Below are 17,861 nucleotides of genomic sequence, written 5' to 3' on the forward strand. Positions count from 1 at the left end.
ACGAAGAAAACCTACCCCAGAAGGAACATGTGAAATGCAAGAAGGAATATCAGTTTTCTCATAAGTTCAACCACAAAATCTTTTAGCATCATATCAGACGCATAGAAATGAGAAGATGTGGTTCACTGATTTTAAAAAGGATCTGCTGGGACTTTGCTGTCTGTCCAGTGATTAAAAACCGAGTTTCCAATTTAGGGGTCATGGGTTTGATCCTTGGTTGGGAAACAAAGACCTCACATGCCACATGGCCAAGAAGAAAAGAAAAAAGCAAAAAGGATCTGTTACCAGCAATTCCACTTCTGGAATTGAAATTCCACTCAAAGGAATTGAAAGCAGTGACTCAAAGTCATATTTATACACCAGTGTATTTATTGGTGAAATGTAAGCATTATTTACAATATTATTTGTAAATGCAGCATTATTTGTAATAGCCAAAACGTGGAAACAACCCAAATGTTCATCAGCGAATGAATACAAAATGTGGTCTATGCCATACAATGGACTACTATTCATCCTTAGGAAGGAATAAAATTCTGACACATGCTATAATGTGGATGAACCTGGAAGCTATTATGCTAAGTGAAATAAGCCAGTCACAAAAAAGACAAATATTGTATGATTATACTGTTATGACCTACCTAGAATAATCAGTTCATAGAGACAGAAAGGAGAATGGTGGTTGCCAGGGGCTAAGGGGAGAAGGCCATGAGGAGTTACTGTTTGCGTGGTACAGAGTTTTAGTTTAGGAAGATGAAAATTTCTGAAGGATAGTGGTGGTGGTTATACAACAATGTGAATGTACTTAATGCCACTGAACTGTACATTTAAAAATGATTGAAATGGTAGATTTTATGTTATGTATATTTCACCACAAAAAGACCTGATAAAAATGTGATTCCATATATTAGCTAGGGAGATATGAAGATTTCTATTAACATTTAGTTATTTTGTTTGAACATTAAATTTTACTAGGGAGAAACATTAAACTTTCAGTTCAGTTCAGTCGCTCAGTCATGTCCGACTCTTTGTGACCCCATGAATTGCAGCACACCAGGCCTCCCTGTCCATCACCATCTCCCGGAGTTCACTCAAACTCACGTCCATCGAGTCAGTGATGTCATCCAGCCATCTCATCCTCTATCGTCCCCTTCTCCTACTGCCCCCAATCCCTCCCAGCATCAGGGTATTTTCCAATGAGTCAACTCTTCGCATGAGGTGGCCAAAGTACTGGAGTTTCAGCTTCAGCATCAGTCCTTCCAATGAACACCCAGGACTGGTCTCCTTTAGGATGGACTGCATGGATCTCCTTGTAGTCCAAGGGACTTGCAAGAGTCTTCTCCAACACCACAGTTCAAAAGCATCAATTCTTCAGTTCTCAGCTTTCTTCACAGTCCAACTCTCACATCCATACAGGACCACTGGAAAAATCACAGCCTTGACTAGACAGACCTTTGTTGGCAAAGTAATATCTCTGCTTTTTAAAATGCTATCTAGGTTGGTCATAATTTAGTTCCTCTTCACTTTCTGCCATAAGGGTGGGGTCATCTGCATATCTGAGGTTATTGATATTTCTCCCGGAAATCTTGATTCCAGCCTGTGCTTCTTCCATCCCAGCGTTTCTCATAATGTACTCTGCATATAAGTTAAATAAGCAGGGTGACAATATACAGCCTTGACGTACTCCTTTTCCTATTTGGAACCAGTCTGTTGTTCCATGTCTAGTTCTAACTGTTGCTTCCTGACCTGCATGTAGGTTTCTCAAGAGGCGGGTCAGGTGGTCTGGTATTTCAATCTCTTTCAGAATTTTCCACAGTTTATTGTGATCTATACAGTCAAAGGCTTTGGCATAGTCAATAAAGCAGAAATAGATATTTTTCTGGAACGCTCTTGCTTTTTCGATGATCCAGCAGATGGTGGCAATTTGATCTCTGGTTCCTCTGCCTTTTCTAAAATCAGCTTGAACGTCTGGAAGTTCACGGTTTACGTATTGCTGAAGCCTGGCTTGGAGAATTTTGAGCATTACTTTACCAGCATGTGAGATGAGTGCAATTCTGCGGTAGTTTGAGCATTCTTTGGCATTGCCTTTCTTTGGGATTGGAATGAACACTGACCTTTTCCAGTCCTGTGGCCACTGCTGAGTTTTCCAAATTTGCTGGCAGATTGAGTGCAGCACTTTCACAGTGTCATCTTTCAGGATTTGAAATAGCTCAACTGGAATTCCATCACCTCCACTAGCTTTGTTCGTAGTGATGCTTTCTAAGGTCCACTTGACTTCACATTCCAGGATGTCTGGCTCTAGGTCAGTGATCACACCATTGTGATTATCTGGGTCGTGAAGACCTTTTTTGTACAGTTCTTCTGTGTATTCTTGCCACCTCTTCTTAATATCTTCTGCTTCTGTTAGGTCCATATCATTTCTGTCCTTAATTGTGCCCATCTTTGCATGAAATGTTCCCTTGGTATCTCTAATTTTCTTGAAGAGATCTCTAGTCTTTCCTATTCTGTTTTCCTCTATTTCTTTGCATTGATCGCTGAGGAAGGCTTTCTTATCTCTCCTTGCTATTCTTTGGAACTCTGCATTCAGATGCGTGTATCTTTCCTTTTCCCCTTTGCTTTTTGCTTCTCTTCTTTTCACAGCTATTTGTAAGGCATCCTCAGACAGCCATTTTGCTTTTTTGCATTTCTTTTCCATGGGGATGGTCTTGATCCCTGTCTCCTGTACAATGTCACGAAGCTCATTCCATAGTTCATCAGGCACACTATCTATCAGATCTAGGCCCTTAAATCTATTTCTCACTTCCACTGTATAATCATAAGGGATTTGATTTAGGTCATACCTGAATGGTCTAGTGGATTTCCCTACTTTCTTCAATTTAAGTCTGAATTTGGCAATAAGGAGTTCATGATCTGAGCCACAGTCAGCTCCCGGTCTTGTTTTTGCTGACTGTATACAGCTTCTCCATCTTGGCTGCAAAGAATATAATCAATCTGATTTCAGTGTTGACCATTTGGTGATGTCCATGTGTAGAGTCTTCTCTTGTGTTGTTGGAAGAGGGTGTTTGCTATGACCAGTGCGTTCCCTTGGCAAAACTCTATTCACCTTTGCTCTGCTTTATTCCGTATTCCAAGGCCAAATTTGCCTGTTACTCCAGGTGTTTCTTGACTTCCTACTTTTGCATTTCAGTCCCCTACAATGAAAAGGACATCTTTTGGGGGTGTTAGTTCTAAAAGGTCTTGTAGGTCTTCATAGAACTATTCAACTTCAGCTTCTTCAGCGTTACTGGTTGGGGCATAGGCTTGGATCACCGTGATATTGAATGGTTTGGTTTGGAAATGAACAGAGATCATTTTGTCGTTTTTGAGATTGCATCCAAGTACTGCATTTTGGATTCTTTTGTTGACCATGATGGCTACTCCATTTCTTCTAAGAGATTCTTGCCCACAGTAGTAGATATAATGGTCATCTGAGTTAAATTCACACATTAAATTTTACTGGGAAGAAACATTAAACTTTAGATATATATAAATATCCAAATGTACAAATAGAAAAATGTTTAAAGTGATGGGTGGTAGGTTTTCAGGTGCTTTTATTTTCTTATATTTTATATTCATATTTTTCTATGTATTTTTTTTCTTTTTTTTCTATGTATTTTTAAATTTTTATTTATTTGGCTGTCCTGGGTCTTAGTTGGTGGCACACAGGATCTTCATTGAGTCATACAGGCTCAATAGTTGTGGCCTGTGGGCTTAGATCTCCAAGACATGTGGGATCTTAGTTCTCTGACCAGGTATTGAACCTTTATTCCTTGCATTGCAAGGCAGATTCTTAACCACTGGACCACCAGGAAAGTCCCGCTTATCTGTATTTTCTAACTCTCCTAAAGTGAATTTGATGGACTGCAAGGAGATCAAACCAGTCAATCCTAATATTGAATCCTAATATTGAAATCAACCCTGAATATTCATTGGAAGGACTGATGCTGAGACTGAAGCTCCAATACTTTGGCCACCTGATGTAAAGAGCCAACTCATTAGAAAAGACCCTGATGTTGGGAAAGAATGATGGCAGGAGGAGAAGGGGATGACAGAGGACGAGATAGTTGGATGGCCTCACTGACTCATTGGGCATGAATTTGAGCAAGCCCTGGGGGATGGTAAAGGACAGGGAAGCCTGATTTGCTGCAGTTCTTGGGGTTGCAAACTGAGCGACTGAACAACACAAAAGTCAATTTGTGAAAGTTATTTGGTAGGGCTACATCTCAGCCTCCCTTTTCCCGCAGGACTGGAGGTGCAGCAGCTTCCCTCTCCCACCTATCACTACCCTGACCTGGAAATCTATTCTGCTGCTTCCTCTTGACTTTGGCAGCTATCCATCTGCTGGTGTCACATTTAATACCTGATTGAAGTTGGCCCTTGGTGTTCCAGTAAGGAATAGGGTTTCGACAGACAAAACCTGGGAGAAGTGATTCCAGCAGAGAGGATGTCATGAGCAAAAGTGCAAACTTTACAGTGTGAACTTTGGGAAAGACAAGGGGTCCAGACTGGTTAAGTCACCTTTCCCTACCATAAGTCATTATTATCATCATTATCATCAATGATAAAAAGCTAGTCTTTTTTACACTTGATGGTTTACAAAGTCCTTTCACAGAATGTCATCACAATTCTGAGAGGTCAGACCTATTGTCAAATTTTGTAGATGAAGAAATTTTTTATTTCTCTCTCTCTCTTTTTGTTCTGGATGTGAAGAACAAACATAAATCAAGAACCTCTGTTACTGTGGCAGGGCAGGTCCTCCCCTCACTGGCACACAGCTGCTTCTGCTTATCGGGGGAAATCTTATCTCTGCTCCAAGCTGCTAAAAAATACCCTCCCCAGCGAGGGAAAGGGTACAACTATGGGCAAATTAACTGTCACTTTGGGAGACTGGGCTGCATCCTACTTAGAAAAGTCACAAACCAACCCTCCCCCATCCCCCATCCAGGGAGCAGAGAAGAGTTATGGAGAAAACGTTCTGCTTGGAGGGGAATCTATGGTATTGTGATCTAACAAGAAATAGTTGCTCTTTGGCCCCATTCTTGGCACAGAGCTCCTAAGACACTTGGAATTTCCAGTGTTGAGAGAGGAATGTTGCTACATTGATGAAGTGACTTTTGGAAAACCCTTAGGTACCAAAGGGATGCGGGCTGGTTGCCAGAGGGACCAACCTTGTGATTAGAGGGCTGGAACCTTTGGTACCTGATCCATCTTCAAACTCTGGATCAGAGAGAGGGGCTGGAGATTGAATCAATGGCAATGAGTTCATCAATCATGCCTATGTAATGAAGCCTCCACAAACCCTGAAAGGATGAATTTGGAGAGCTTCCAGGTTGGCGAACACATTGATTTTCTGGGAGAGTGGCACCTGGAGAGGGCACAGAAGCTCTGTGCCCTTTCCCCCATACCGCACCATGTGCATCTCTTCCATCGGTCTGTTTCTGAGTTAAATCCTTTTCTAATAAACCAGAGATCTAGTAAGCGCAATCTTTCTTTGTGTTCTGCATTGCTCTAGTCAATTAATTGACACCAAGGCAAGATTTGATGGAAACTTCAATCTATTGCCTGTTGGCTAGAAACCCAGGTGATAACCTGGAGTTGAGACTACTATCTGAAGTTGGGGGAGGGGCAGACTTGTAGAACAGAGCCCTTCACTACCTTGTGGGATCTGATGCTCTCTCCAGGTAGTGTCAGGGTTGAGTTGAATTGTCGGACACCCTGCTGGTGTCCCAGAATTCCTTGGTGCTGTGAGACACCTGCCCCTTCCTGACACACATTGGAACTGGGTCCAGAACCTTTAGGATCCCTACTGAGGTGGCTCCTGCTTCTCTCTGCTTTTGGATCCATTTTGGAGGGAAACCTTTTCAGTGTCCAGGGCATGCTTTTCTCCTTTAGTGTTCCAAGGAGGACAAAAGCCTTTTTTCACTTGTTTTCCTCAGCAAAGTGGAAAGACTGATGCTTTCACAAAGAACTACTCTGTCTAGGGCCACCTGCCTCAGCAAATGGAATCTCTGCTCACCATTGGCTCTTCACAGAGCAGGTTTGGCAGAACCTAAGCTGTCTGCACCTTCAAGGCAAGGGAAATTGGAAGGGTAGCTTCTTTCTATTCTACCTTATCATAAAGGGACTAAAAAGATTTTGAACAACCATCAATGACAAGTGTCCATACATGCTGTTGCTTAGTTGCTAAGTCATGTGCGACTCTTTTGTGACCCCATGGACCCCATGGCTCCTCTGTCCATGGGATTTCCCAGGCAAGAAGACTGGAATGGGTTGCCATTTCCTTCTCCAGGGGATCTTCCCAACCCAGGGATTGAACCTGCATCTCCTGCATTGGCAGGTGGATTCTTCACCACCGAGTCACCGGGGAGCCTGTCCATACACAGACAACCATGATTCACCTTCTAATATCAGTGTGGAGTCCTTCTCTCTTTGCTTTCTGTGTCTAATTAATGTTGATGATTTAATTTCTGTGCTCTCCTAGTCTCTCTCATCCCAGTAAGGCAGCTTTCCCAGCTGAATGTTCTGCTCTCTCTCATAGGGAGTTAACTATAATCTAGTGGTCAAAGGTCCAGGCTCTGAGGTTAGGCTACCTGGAACTTAATTCTGCCTCTGCAAGTTACTAGCTGTTTAATATTTAACAAGTTACTCAGTTTCTCTGCACTTCAATTAATTATACTACCGACTGGACTGGGTGGCTGAGAGGATGACATGAAATAACACGGGAAAGAATACAGCCCATTTCCAGGTGCATGTTGTGTGCTTAATAAGTGATAGACACTAATACAATCAGTATCACTGTGTTTCCAATCTGAGGAGCATTGCTAATTCACTATTTGTAGAGCAGAGAAAAATGATTTCACCGCTGCTCAGTGAAATAGCTAGCTTTTCCTTCTGGTAAATTCCCAGCCCCGCCCTTTCCTCCCAGGGCCCCTTTAATGACTCACCCCTCAGGTATTCTCACTCCTCTCTCCCAGACAAGTGTCCAGAGGGAGCAGTTGAGGAAGTCAGTTGTGTCCCTGCCTGTGGTCTAGGGGAGGACTTGAATCCCGGGTCACAAGCTTCTCAACTGTCAGGTTGCCTAAGGTTGAGGAGGTCACGTGGTTGACCCAAAGACGGGCTTTGGGCCCCAAGCAGCTGCTTTTGGTGCTCCCCCGCCACACATTCTCAGGCCCCCTTTGATCTGCGCTGCGCCCACGGTAGATATGCCCCCCGCCCCCCTCAACCGGCCTCCATCCTGCCAGCACCCCATCCAAAAGGCCTGTCTCAATTTTTCTCTCTCAGTTGACAGAATTGTGGTGAGAGGAGAGGAGAGTTAATGCCTTGGGGGCAACCCTCGTGGTGGAGGACATGGGTCAGTGCCCCAGTCTCCTGTCTTTCAAAGGGTCAATTCTCTTTTTTCTTTTCTCTTTATGGATCCATTGACTGTAGCCCACCACGCTCCTCTGTCCATGGAAATTCCCAGGCAAGAATACTGGAGTGGGTGGCCATTTCCTTCTCCAGAGGATCTTCCCGACCCAGGGATTGAACCCATGTCTCATGTGTCTCCTGCATTGCAGGCAGAATCTTTTACCGCGGAGCCATTGGGGAAGGCCCTTATCATCTAAAAAATTAATAAATAAACTTATTGTTTTGCTGTGCTGGGTCTTTGTTGCTGCTCCGGCTTCTCTCTAGTTGCGGTCTGTGGGCTTCTCAATGTGGTGGCTTCTCTTGTTGCAGAGCATGGGCTCTGGGTGCGCAGGCTCAGTAGTTCCAGCATGAGGGCTCTTTAGGTGAGGCTTCAGGCTCTCAAGCACAGGCCCAATAGTTGTGGCTCAGGGCTTAGTTGCTCTGTGGCATGTGGGATCTTCCTGGATCATGGATAGACCTGTGTCTCCTGCATTGGCAGGCAGACCCTCCACTACTGAGTCACCAGGAAAGCCCCAAAGGGTCAATTCTGAGCTATGCCCTATTACTCTTCAGAGCGTCTCTGACAGGACTGAGCTCCACAACAGTAGCTAGCTCAATAGATGGCTTTTCGGGGCATCATCTCCTTCCCTGACTCACATTTTCTACTCCATCTCTCTGACCCTTGGGACCACCCTCCGGAAGTCTCATGTTTTGGCCTCAGACGGTGTTTTCAGGGGAACACAATCCAAGCCCTCTGCCGTGTTTCCTCCTCATTGTTTATCCTCTGGATGTCTTTGTGTCTAGGATCCCTCCCTGTCTGGAAGGAAAGAGGGCAAAAGTGGGAACAGAAATGAATCTAACTCCTTTGGAGATGGGAAATCATATTTTATGTACCTACAGCTTTCTCATCTGTTATCTCACTCAAATTTTAGCAACAAACCTGTGAGGCAGATTATTATTAGCCCCATTTTATGGATGAAGAAAATGAGAAGCTGTGAGAGTTTAAGTAAACAGTCTAAGGTCATACAAAAACTTTAAAAAGGCAGGTCTATGCTCTTTCATCCATGGGGTCAAAAAGAATCAGACACTGAGCAACTGAACTGAACTGATGCTCTTTCAGCTGCCTTCTTTTATGGGTGAGATCCTCTGAAAGAGTCCTCTGGAAGCTGGACTTTGAATCAATCAAGTAAGTTTATCAGTTTTTCTTTCTTTCTTTCTTTCTTTTTTATTTCATCCTCTGGCATGTGGGATCTTAGTTTCCTGACCAAGGATTGAACCCATGTCTCCTGCACTGGAAGCTTGGATTCTTAACCACTGGACCATCAGGGAAGTTCCTATCAACTTTTTTAAGTTAAATATTTTAACAGCATCATTTAAGTAGAGTTGACATTCAATATATTGCCCATATTTAAGGTGTACAATGTAATGAGTTTTGACATACTTATGTGCCCGTGAAACCATCAGCACAATTAAGATAGTGAACATATGTATCACATCTGAAACTTCCCTCTAATCTTTCCCTCTGCCTTTCTATGCTATTTTCCCTTTCTTGGCAACCACTAATCTGCTTTCTGTCACTTTAGATTGGTTTGCCTTTTCTATTTTATATTAATATAAATGGGATCACATAGCATGTTTTCTTTTCTTATCTGATCTCTTTCACTTAATGTGATTATTTTGAGATTCACCTATGCTGTTGTGTGTATAAATAGTTTCGGGCTTCCCAGGTGGCACTAGTGGTAAAGAACTCACCTGCCAGTGCAGGAGACATAAGAGACACGGGTTTGATCCCTACATTGGGAAGATCCCCTAGAGGTGGGCATGGTAACCCACTCCAGTTTTCTTGCCTGGAGAATCCCATGGATTGAGGAGCCTGGTAGGCTACAGTCCAAAGGGTCACAAAGGATTGGGCATGACTGAAGTGATAGCATGCATGCATAGTTTATTCCTTTTTATTGCTGAGTAGTATTCTGTTGTACCACAATTTCTTCATCAGGTCATCTGTTCATGGACAATGCTTTTTGGCTCTTACAAATGTACATGTCATGTACAAGTCTTTGTATAGGCCTATGTTTTCAGTTCTCTCAGGTGAATATCTAGGAGTGGAATGTTCAGTCACATGATAGGTATATTTAACTTTTGAAGAAACTTCTAAACATCTTGTCAGTGTGGTTGTATCACTTTACACTCCCACCAGCGATGCGTGAGCCTGTGCTCACAGGGGATTGTCCACCACAGAGAGTCCCAAACAGACCTACACCAAGACATATTACAATAAAAGTTTCAAAAATTAAAAGTAAAGAGAAGATCCTAAAGGCAGCAAAAAAAAGAAAAAGGTTTAATAGCAAGGTAACCCTCCTAAGACTGTCAGCTGATTTCTCTACAGAAACACTGCAGGGCAGAAGGGAGTGGAAAAATATATTCAAAAGTCTTAAAAGGGAAAAATCTACATCCTAGAATACTCTACCCAGTAAGATTATCATTTATAATAGGAGAAATAAGTAATTTCTCAGATGAGCAAAAACTAAAAGAATACAGCAATACTAAACTTATCCTAAAAGAAATAGCGAAAGGTCTTTTCTATATAGAAAAGAAGCAAGAAGATATAGGAAGAAATAAATCATAATTGGAAAGTAAATCACTTAAATTAGCCAGTATAGAGATCAAAGGGAAAAAAACACCTATTTGTGAAAGTGATGATAAAAAAAAAAAGGAACAGCAAAAGGGTTAAACAGGAAAATGTGAGAAAAAAAAAAAGGACATCAAAATCATAAAATGTGGGAAAAGAGAGTAAGAACATGCAGATTCTTCTTTTTTTTTTTCAGAATGTGTTTGAGCCTCAAACAAGCAAAAACTAAAAGAATACAGCAATACTAAAGGCTGTATCAGCCTAAAGCAAACAGGTAGGTAGGGGTTAACATACTTGAAAAACAGGGCAGCCACAAATAAAAAACATACAATAGATTCACAAATGCCAAAAAGAAGAGAAAACAAGCATGAAATAAAAGGAAATTATCAAACCACAAAAAGAAGCAAAAGAAGAAACAAAGAATCAACTGGAAAACAAAGTTTAAAATGGCAATAAATACATATGTATCAACAATTACCTTAAATTCAATGGACTGAATGCTCCAATCAAAAGACATGGAGTGGCAGATTGGATTAAAATTAAAAAAACACGAATCTACCATATGCTGTCTATAGGAGGCACACCTTTGGGCAAAGGACACACACAGGATGAAGTGAGGGAACAGGAAAAGATATTTCATGCAAATGAAAGTGACAGGAAAGTGGTAGTTATAATACTCACACAAGACAAAATAGACTTTAAAGCAAAAGCTATAAAGAAAAATAAAGAAGGACAATATATAATGATAAAAGGACCAATCAAGAAGAGGATTTTATTAATACACTCATCGATATAGGAGCACCCAAGTACATACACAAATGCTAACAGACATAAAGGGAGAAATTGATGGGAATACAGTAGTAGAAGATTTTAACATCAAAGGACACATTTTCTAAACAGAAAATCAATCAGGCAACAGAGATCCTTAAATGATACAATAGAACAGTTAGACTTACTTGATGTTTTCAGGACATTACACCCCCACGCCCACCCCCCAAATCACGTTCTTCTCAAGTCCACATGGAACATTCTCTAGGACTGACCACATACTAGGGCACAAAACCAACTTCAATAAATTTAAGAGTATAGAAACTATTTCAAGCATCTTCTCTGACCGCAATGGACTAAAACTAGAAATCAACCACAAGAAGCGAAAGGACAAAAAAGCCCCATTAAACAACAACATGCTACTAAAAAAACAAAGGATTAACAAGGAAATTAAAAAATACCTTGGGACAAATGAGAATCAAAATGCATACAAAATATATGAGATGCAGCAAAAGCAGTTCTTAGAGGGAAATTCATAGTGATACAGGCCTTCCTTAAAAAAAAAAAAATGAGAAAAATCTCAAGTAAACAACCTAACCTACCACCTAAAAGAATTATAAAAATAAGAAAAAACAAGACATAAAGTCAGCAGAAGGAAGGAAATAATAAAAATCAGGGAGGAAATAAATAAAATAGAGATTAAAAAAACAATAGAAAAAAATCAATAAAATCAAGAGCTGGTTCTTTGAAAGGGTAAACAAAACTGACAAACCTCTGGCCAGACTCAACAAGGAGAAAGGATAGAGAACCAAAATAAATAAAATAAGAAATGAAAAAGGAGAAATTGCAACTGGTACTACAGAAATTAAAACAAACAAACAAAAAAAAGAACAATTATATGCCAACAAATCTGACAACCTAGAAGAAATGGACAGCTTTCTAGAAACATATAGTCCAACCAAAACTGAATCAAGGAGAAACAGATAATTTGAACACACCAATCACTAGAAGAGAAGTAGAATCTGGAACTTAAAAACTCCCTACAGGGACTTCCCTGATGGTCCAGTGGTTGAGTCCATGCAGGGGCTGTGAGTTTGATCCCTGGTGGGGGTACTAAGATCCTATATGCCATCTGGCATAGCCAAAAAACAAAACAAAACAAAAACTCCCTACAAACAAAAGTCCAGGACCAGATGACTTCACAGGTGAATTCTACCAAACATACGAAGAAGACCATATACTGATTCTTCTCAAACTCTCCCAAAAGATTGAAGAGTTGGGAATACTTCCAAAAACATTTTATGAAGCTACTCTCACAGTGATAACCAAAATTAAAGATACTATCAAAACAGAAAATTGCAGGCCTATATCTTTGACAAATATAGATGCAAAAATTCTTAACAAAATATTACCAAACAGACCCCAACAATACATAAAAATGATCATATACTATGACCAAGAGAGATTCAACCCAAGTTCATAAGTGAAGAAAGCGAAAGTGAAAGTCGCTCAGTTGTGTCCAACTCTGTGACCCCATGGACTATACAGTCCATGGAATTCTCCAGGCCAGAATACTGGAGTGGGTAGCCGTTCCCTTCTCCAGGGCATCTTCCTAACCCAGGTCTCCCACATTGCAGGCAGATTCTTTACCAGCTGAGCCACCCGGGAAGCCCCAAGTTCATAAGGATTCTCCTTTTCTCTTAGTTCTGCTATCTCTCCTGTCAAAATGTTCCTCTTTTGCTTAAGTTACAGGGAGCCATATTCTGTTGCTTCCAACCAACCATCTCTTATGGATAGAATTGTTTTGTTACATTGCCTGAATTATTGGTTATTGTTAAACATTTTTATTAGTTTATAACTTTCACCTTTATATTTTATCTCCCAATTACATAATATGTAGCTGGAAGGAACCACTAAGTATCAGGGTGGTTTGTTAAACAGCATTTGCTCAGGCTTGAGGTCCAGGATCTAAGTGATGAGATCTGGGCCCTTGTGCCTGAGCTTGGTGCTGTAATGGGATGAGACTTTAAGATCTTATGGGGAGAGGATGAATGTGGGAGGAATGTGGATTGTTATGACCAAATGGTGACAGATTTAATTTTCTAAAGAAGACCATATGTATGTGTTTAGTGCATTCTACATGCTCTTCTTCCAATATAACCGATACTTCTTCTACCCAGAGGTGAGGGGTTTATGTTCTCATCCCTTGATTCTGGCCAGGGGCTTGTGACTCAAGACTAGGACATGGGCTTCCCTAATGGCTCAGTGGTAAAGAACCTGCTTGCCAATGCAGGAGACATGGGTTCAATCCCAATCCCTGATCTGGGAAGATCCCACATGCCACAAAGCGACTAAGCCTATGTGCCACAACTGTTAAGCCTGTGCTCTAGAGCCTGGGAGCCTCAATTACTGAGCCCACATGTCAAAACTACTGAAGCTAGAGTACCTAAAGAACCCTTGCTCTGCAATAACAGAAGCCACTGCAATGAGAAACCTGTGCCCTACAACTAGAGAAAAGCCTGCACAGAAATGAAGACTAAGCACAGCCAACAATAAATAAATAAATGAAAAAAATTATATATACAAAAAAAGACTAGGTCATGAAAAGAATGTAGTGCCTACCTGAAGCGTGCTCTCAAAGCTGCTGTTTGGTAAGGAAGCCCAAGCCACACCGAACAGTCACATGTATGTGGTGCAACCAGTTGTTCTGGCTAGTTTCATGCAGCGGTCAATGTCAATAGCTAGACATGTGACCGCTACAGCTCCTAGCCTGCAAGTCTCTCACCAGACGTTGTGGAGCAGATAAGGAGCCTTCATCACTAGTGAATTTCTTACTCATGGAAACTATTCGAGATAACAAATGATCATTGTGGTTTGAAGGCACCCAGTTTTGAAAGTGATTTGTTATACAGTAATAGAAACTATTACAGTAAAAATGTGAAGTGTTTGTATTTAAAACTTTTCAGTGAAGGAGGCACCTGAAAGCTGTTAGCTTCAAGGAGAAACAAAACCATATTGCAATTTTTGGAACTTACTGTGAAATGGGATTGTTAATGAATTGTGCCAATCTTTTCCTTGGATTTTTTTCTATCGGTGTCTGTGAAAAATATTTTTAAATTAAAATATTTAGTCATAAAAAGGAATGAATACTGGTATGTACTACCAGTGGATGAACTTTGAAAACATTAGGCTAAGTGGAGGCAAATTTATAGGGACATAAAGTGAATTAGTGGTTTCCAGGGAGAAAGGGAAGGGGGAAATCGGGAGTAACTGCTAGTGGGTATGGCACTTCTTTTGGGGGGTTATGAAAATAGCCTGGACTTAGATATGGTGATGGTTGCACAGCCTTGTAAATATACTAAAACCTACTGAGTTGTACATTCCAAAAGAGTGGATTTTATGGTATATGGATTATATCTCAAAAAATTAAGACTATTAAAGTTTTCTTTGATCAGCCATAAGTGAGATCAACAAATCTGGCTATACTGTCTATATGTGAAGATCAATTTTGACAAAATCATTGACAAATTTGCAAAAATTAAGACAGAAGTTGTAACGTTATAATTCATTCTTATGACAGACCAATATGTAAGTGTATGTTTTCCCTTTATATTTAAAATAAAAATTATATGCATAAAATTACAATTATTAATCTGTTGCTTTTTTCTGTCTTGTACTGCCATATATATATATATATGTAGATAATCTGTAACTATATGGCATGTATATCTATATCTATATGACATATATATAGATATATTTATTTGCCTTGTTAAACATATGAGCATATAAAGTCAATAAAAGAAAATTATTATTTTCCAATTTGTCTGGCTATTATTGTTTCATACATGATTAATACTGAAAATCATATAGATAGGGTTTAAAAATTATATGCTTCAGTTATCAAATGTGTAAAGTATGTCATTGATGTTAATACTGTTATTGAGAGTCTAAGAAAAAATCAAGGTCTACACTGGAATGGCAATGAAGGGAATGCAAAGGAAGGAGATAGATAAGTAAGTACAGATAGATACTCTGTGAATAAAACAGTTCTGTACAGTTAGGGGGAAAGGAAAAAGGAGATGTCAAGTATGAAATGTATCTCTAACCTGATGATACCCAACAATTCTTGGAGGCTTGTTCTATAAATACAGGCACCCAATGCCTAGAAATGCCTCTAAACATAGAAGTTCCTCAACACATATTTTTTGTGTGAATTAAAGATTAGATAGGACACATCTTCCATCCATCTTTTTACTCCAGCTATTACTATGGCAACCAATAGCTTGCCCCTGTCACCTGAGAGTACCAGCTTGCAGGTATGGCTCCTATCTTTTACGCCTCTTGCTCGGGGGCGTCTTTGCTGCAGCACTGTGGAATACCTACCATTTTCTGACACTTGTGTAAAGCTGGAAGAGTGAGGGAATTAACAGTTAAAGGGGAACTTTTGACCACTGGAGGTGAGGGTGAGTAGACGAATATCCTGTCTCTGGAATCACATTCTGTATGGCTCCACAGAAAGTGCTGGGACAATGTTCCAGTTGTTTGAGGTGGCCACCAGCTCCACATCACTTGTTTGGATGGCTTTTCCGCTTTCCCATTTCACTCTTCCCAGTTCCCCATTTTTGTCCCCTGTGGTTGCTCTCCACAATAACCTACCTGCATCATCTCATTCTTTTTTAAGGGTTTGATTTTCGGCGGTGGGGGAAGGCCACTCTAAGACAGATTCCTACATAAAATGTGGTATGGTAGAATTAGCACTGGACAAGGACCCAGAAAACCTGGGTTCCAGACCTAGCTTTCTCACCAATCTCAAATGAAGAGGAGTGTTTTTATTACTATTTTCAGATGTACATGTACTGACAGGAAAAGATCTCCAAGTCATTTGTTAACTGAGGGGAAAAAAAAAAAGCAAGTCAAGAAAAATGCTTGCAACATGGTCTGACATACACAAAAAGGGCAGGCATGCGTGTGTGCAAGCTCAGTCGCTAAGCTGTGTCTGACTCTTTGGAACCCCAGGGTCTGTAGCCCTCCAGGCAACTCTGTCCATGGGATTTTCCAGGCAAGAATACTGGAGCGAGTTGTCACTTCCTCCTCCTCCTTCCCAACCTTGGGATACAACCGGGGTCTCCTGTGCCTCCTGCATTGACAGGAGGATTCTTTATCACTGAGCCACCTGAGAAGCCCAGCCATATGTACCATATACAGGTTAATAAACTTAGACAAAATGGTGGGGGATCACAGCTTACTATATATTTTTGTATGGCTTGAATCCTTTACAAGGAGACTGTATTTTGTGTAATTTAGAAACAACAACAACAAGAAAAGTCCGCTTCCAAGGCCGTTGAGTCACGCTTGTGAAAGTGGAGAGCGGAAGTCAACGCTCCACGAACACAAGGTGAGAAAGAGGAGCTGTGCTCAGATGTGCGCGCTAGGGGATCGGGGACCAAGGCCGGGCGGTCGAGAGACCGGACCCGCGGGAGGGAGGGCGGCTGGGTCTTTGTGGTCGCCAGGGGGCAGATGTGCGGAGCAACCCAAACCTACAACTACCCACTTTTCCCCGGGCAGGACTTCGCAGAAATTATAAATTCCATCCCTTAGCTGCAGTTCAGACAGATCCGAGGGTTTTCAGAGTCGAGGGGAGCCCCCCCTCCTCTGCCCCACGAGGAAAGCTTGGCTCTCTGAGCAGTCTGCAGGCTTGTTCATACCACATTTACGCGCAACAACTCTTTTCTCCACCCGCACCACACCTCCCGGCCCCCACCCGCAGAGGGGAAATTGAGTCACTGGAAGGCGAGGCCAGAGTCTCCAGGGGAATGTGCGCCAACGCCAGTCCTCAGGGCCTTCCAGATGCTGGGAGGAGGGGGAGGGACCTCAGGAAAATACAGAGTGGGGTGAGGGCGAGGGGAGCGGCTGGCTGGGCAGGAGCTGAGCCAGACACATGGAGAAACGCTGCCCAGGATCAAAGGAAATATGACATTTGAAAAGAATGCGCACGTCTGCTAGTGCTGCGGAGCAGGGGGCGGGGGGGCCGCGGGGTGCGTAGGCGGCGTGTCGGGGATGGTGAGCTAGAGCAGGGGCAGGGTCTCTACCCCTTCCCGCCTTGCCTCGGCTTCCCACGGCCCTCTGTCAGCCTCTTAGGTGCGGGTTGGCAGTCCGTCTCAGGATGCTCCTCACTCTCTCTCTCCTTGGGTCTCTCCTTTCTTTATTTCCATGATGAAGCTGGAAGGGAAATGTAACCTGAGGCGACAAACCAAAGCGGGGGTAATAAGAAAGGAAAAAAAAAAAAAAAAAATCAAACCAGGCCACCTCCCCGCGCGGCCTCGGAACATTCTTCTCTCCCCGCCGGCCTGGCTTCTTCTCCCCGCCCCTCCGGCGTCGCGGTCCTGGGCTCGCCGCCGGGGCAGCTCCGCACGTCACTGGGGTCCCCCGGGGCTGGGGGGTCCCCAGGGCGGGCCGGAGGGAGGGCGGGAGGGGAGGGGGGCGGGCAGTCGCCTCGGCCGCGGCGGAGTTCGGGCCGGCCGGGCCAGCCCTCCCCTGCGCCCTGGCCCCGCCGAGCCTGTTTCTCATTAGAGTAGCGGGCGCGGTCCCCGCCCGGCTCCCGAGTGTTTGTAAACGTCTGAGCCTAGGGCCGTCGCTTAACCCCTTCGGTGCGGGGCCCGAGCACAGCTGCGGGCTGGGCCCTCAGCTGGAGGTCTTTAGATTAAAGGTAGCTGCGGCCTGCTGATAGGTTTGTAGCCTAAGGTCTGCGTAGGGGGAATGGTACCAACACCCATGCACCCACCCTAACCGACAGGCATCTGAATAACTAATTTCGACTTAAATCCCTCCCGCACAACAGGACCCCAATATGCCTGTCCTTTCTAGGAACTCCAGTCCGAGTCTTTCTTCCTTCTCCCGCCCAGGTGACAGGTGTCCAACCCAGGGGCCCACCCGGTCTTAGGACTGCTGGGCGCCGGTAAACCTGGCCAGGATTATCAGGAGAGCTGGAGCGGGATGCCAGCGGAACCGAGATTCATTCCCGACTAAGATTCTAGGGAGG

At 42.8% G+C, this 17,861-nt stretch overlaps 1 long non-coding RNA gene across 1 annotated transcript; it reads right to left on the reverse strand.

Moving 5' to 3' along the window:
• Positions 1-16,050: 16,050 nt before the first annotated feature.
• Positions 16,051-17,845, reverse strand: LOC147365191 (uncharacterized). Its single transcript, XR_015135233.1, has 2 exons — positions 17,129-17,845; positions 16,051-17,041 (listed from the first exon to the last, which is right to left on the reverse strand). It is a non-coding gene; the product is annotated as an uncharacterized LOC147365191 (long non-coding RNA).
• Between the last annotated feature and the right edge of the window lie 16 nt (positions 17,846-17,861).

Source organism: Bos grunniens, chromosome 10 (genome assembly GCF_055505025.1).
Source record: "Bos grunniens cultivar Pamir isolate PY7600 chromosome 10, Bosgru_T2T1.0, whole genome shotgun sequence".
In the NCBI taxonomy this organism is placed as follows: Eukaryota; Metazoa; Chordata; class Mammalia; order Artiodactyla; family Bovidae; genus Bos; species Bos grunniens.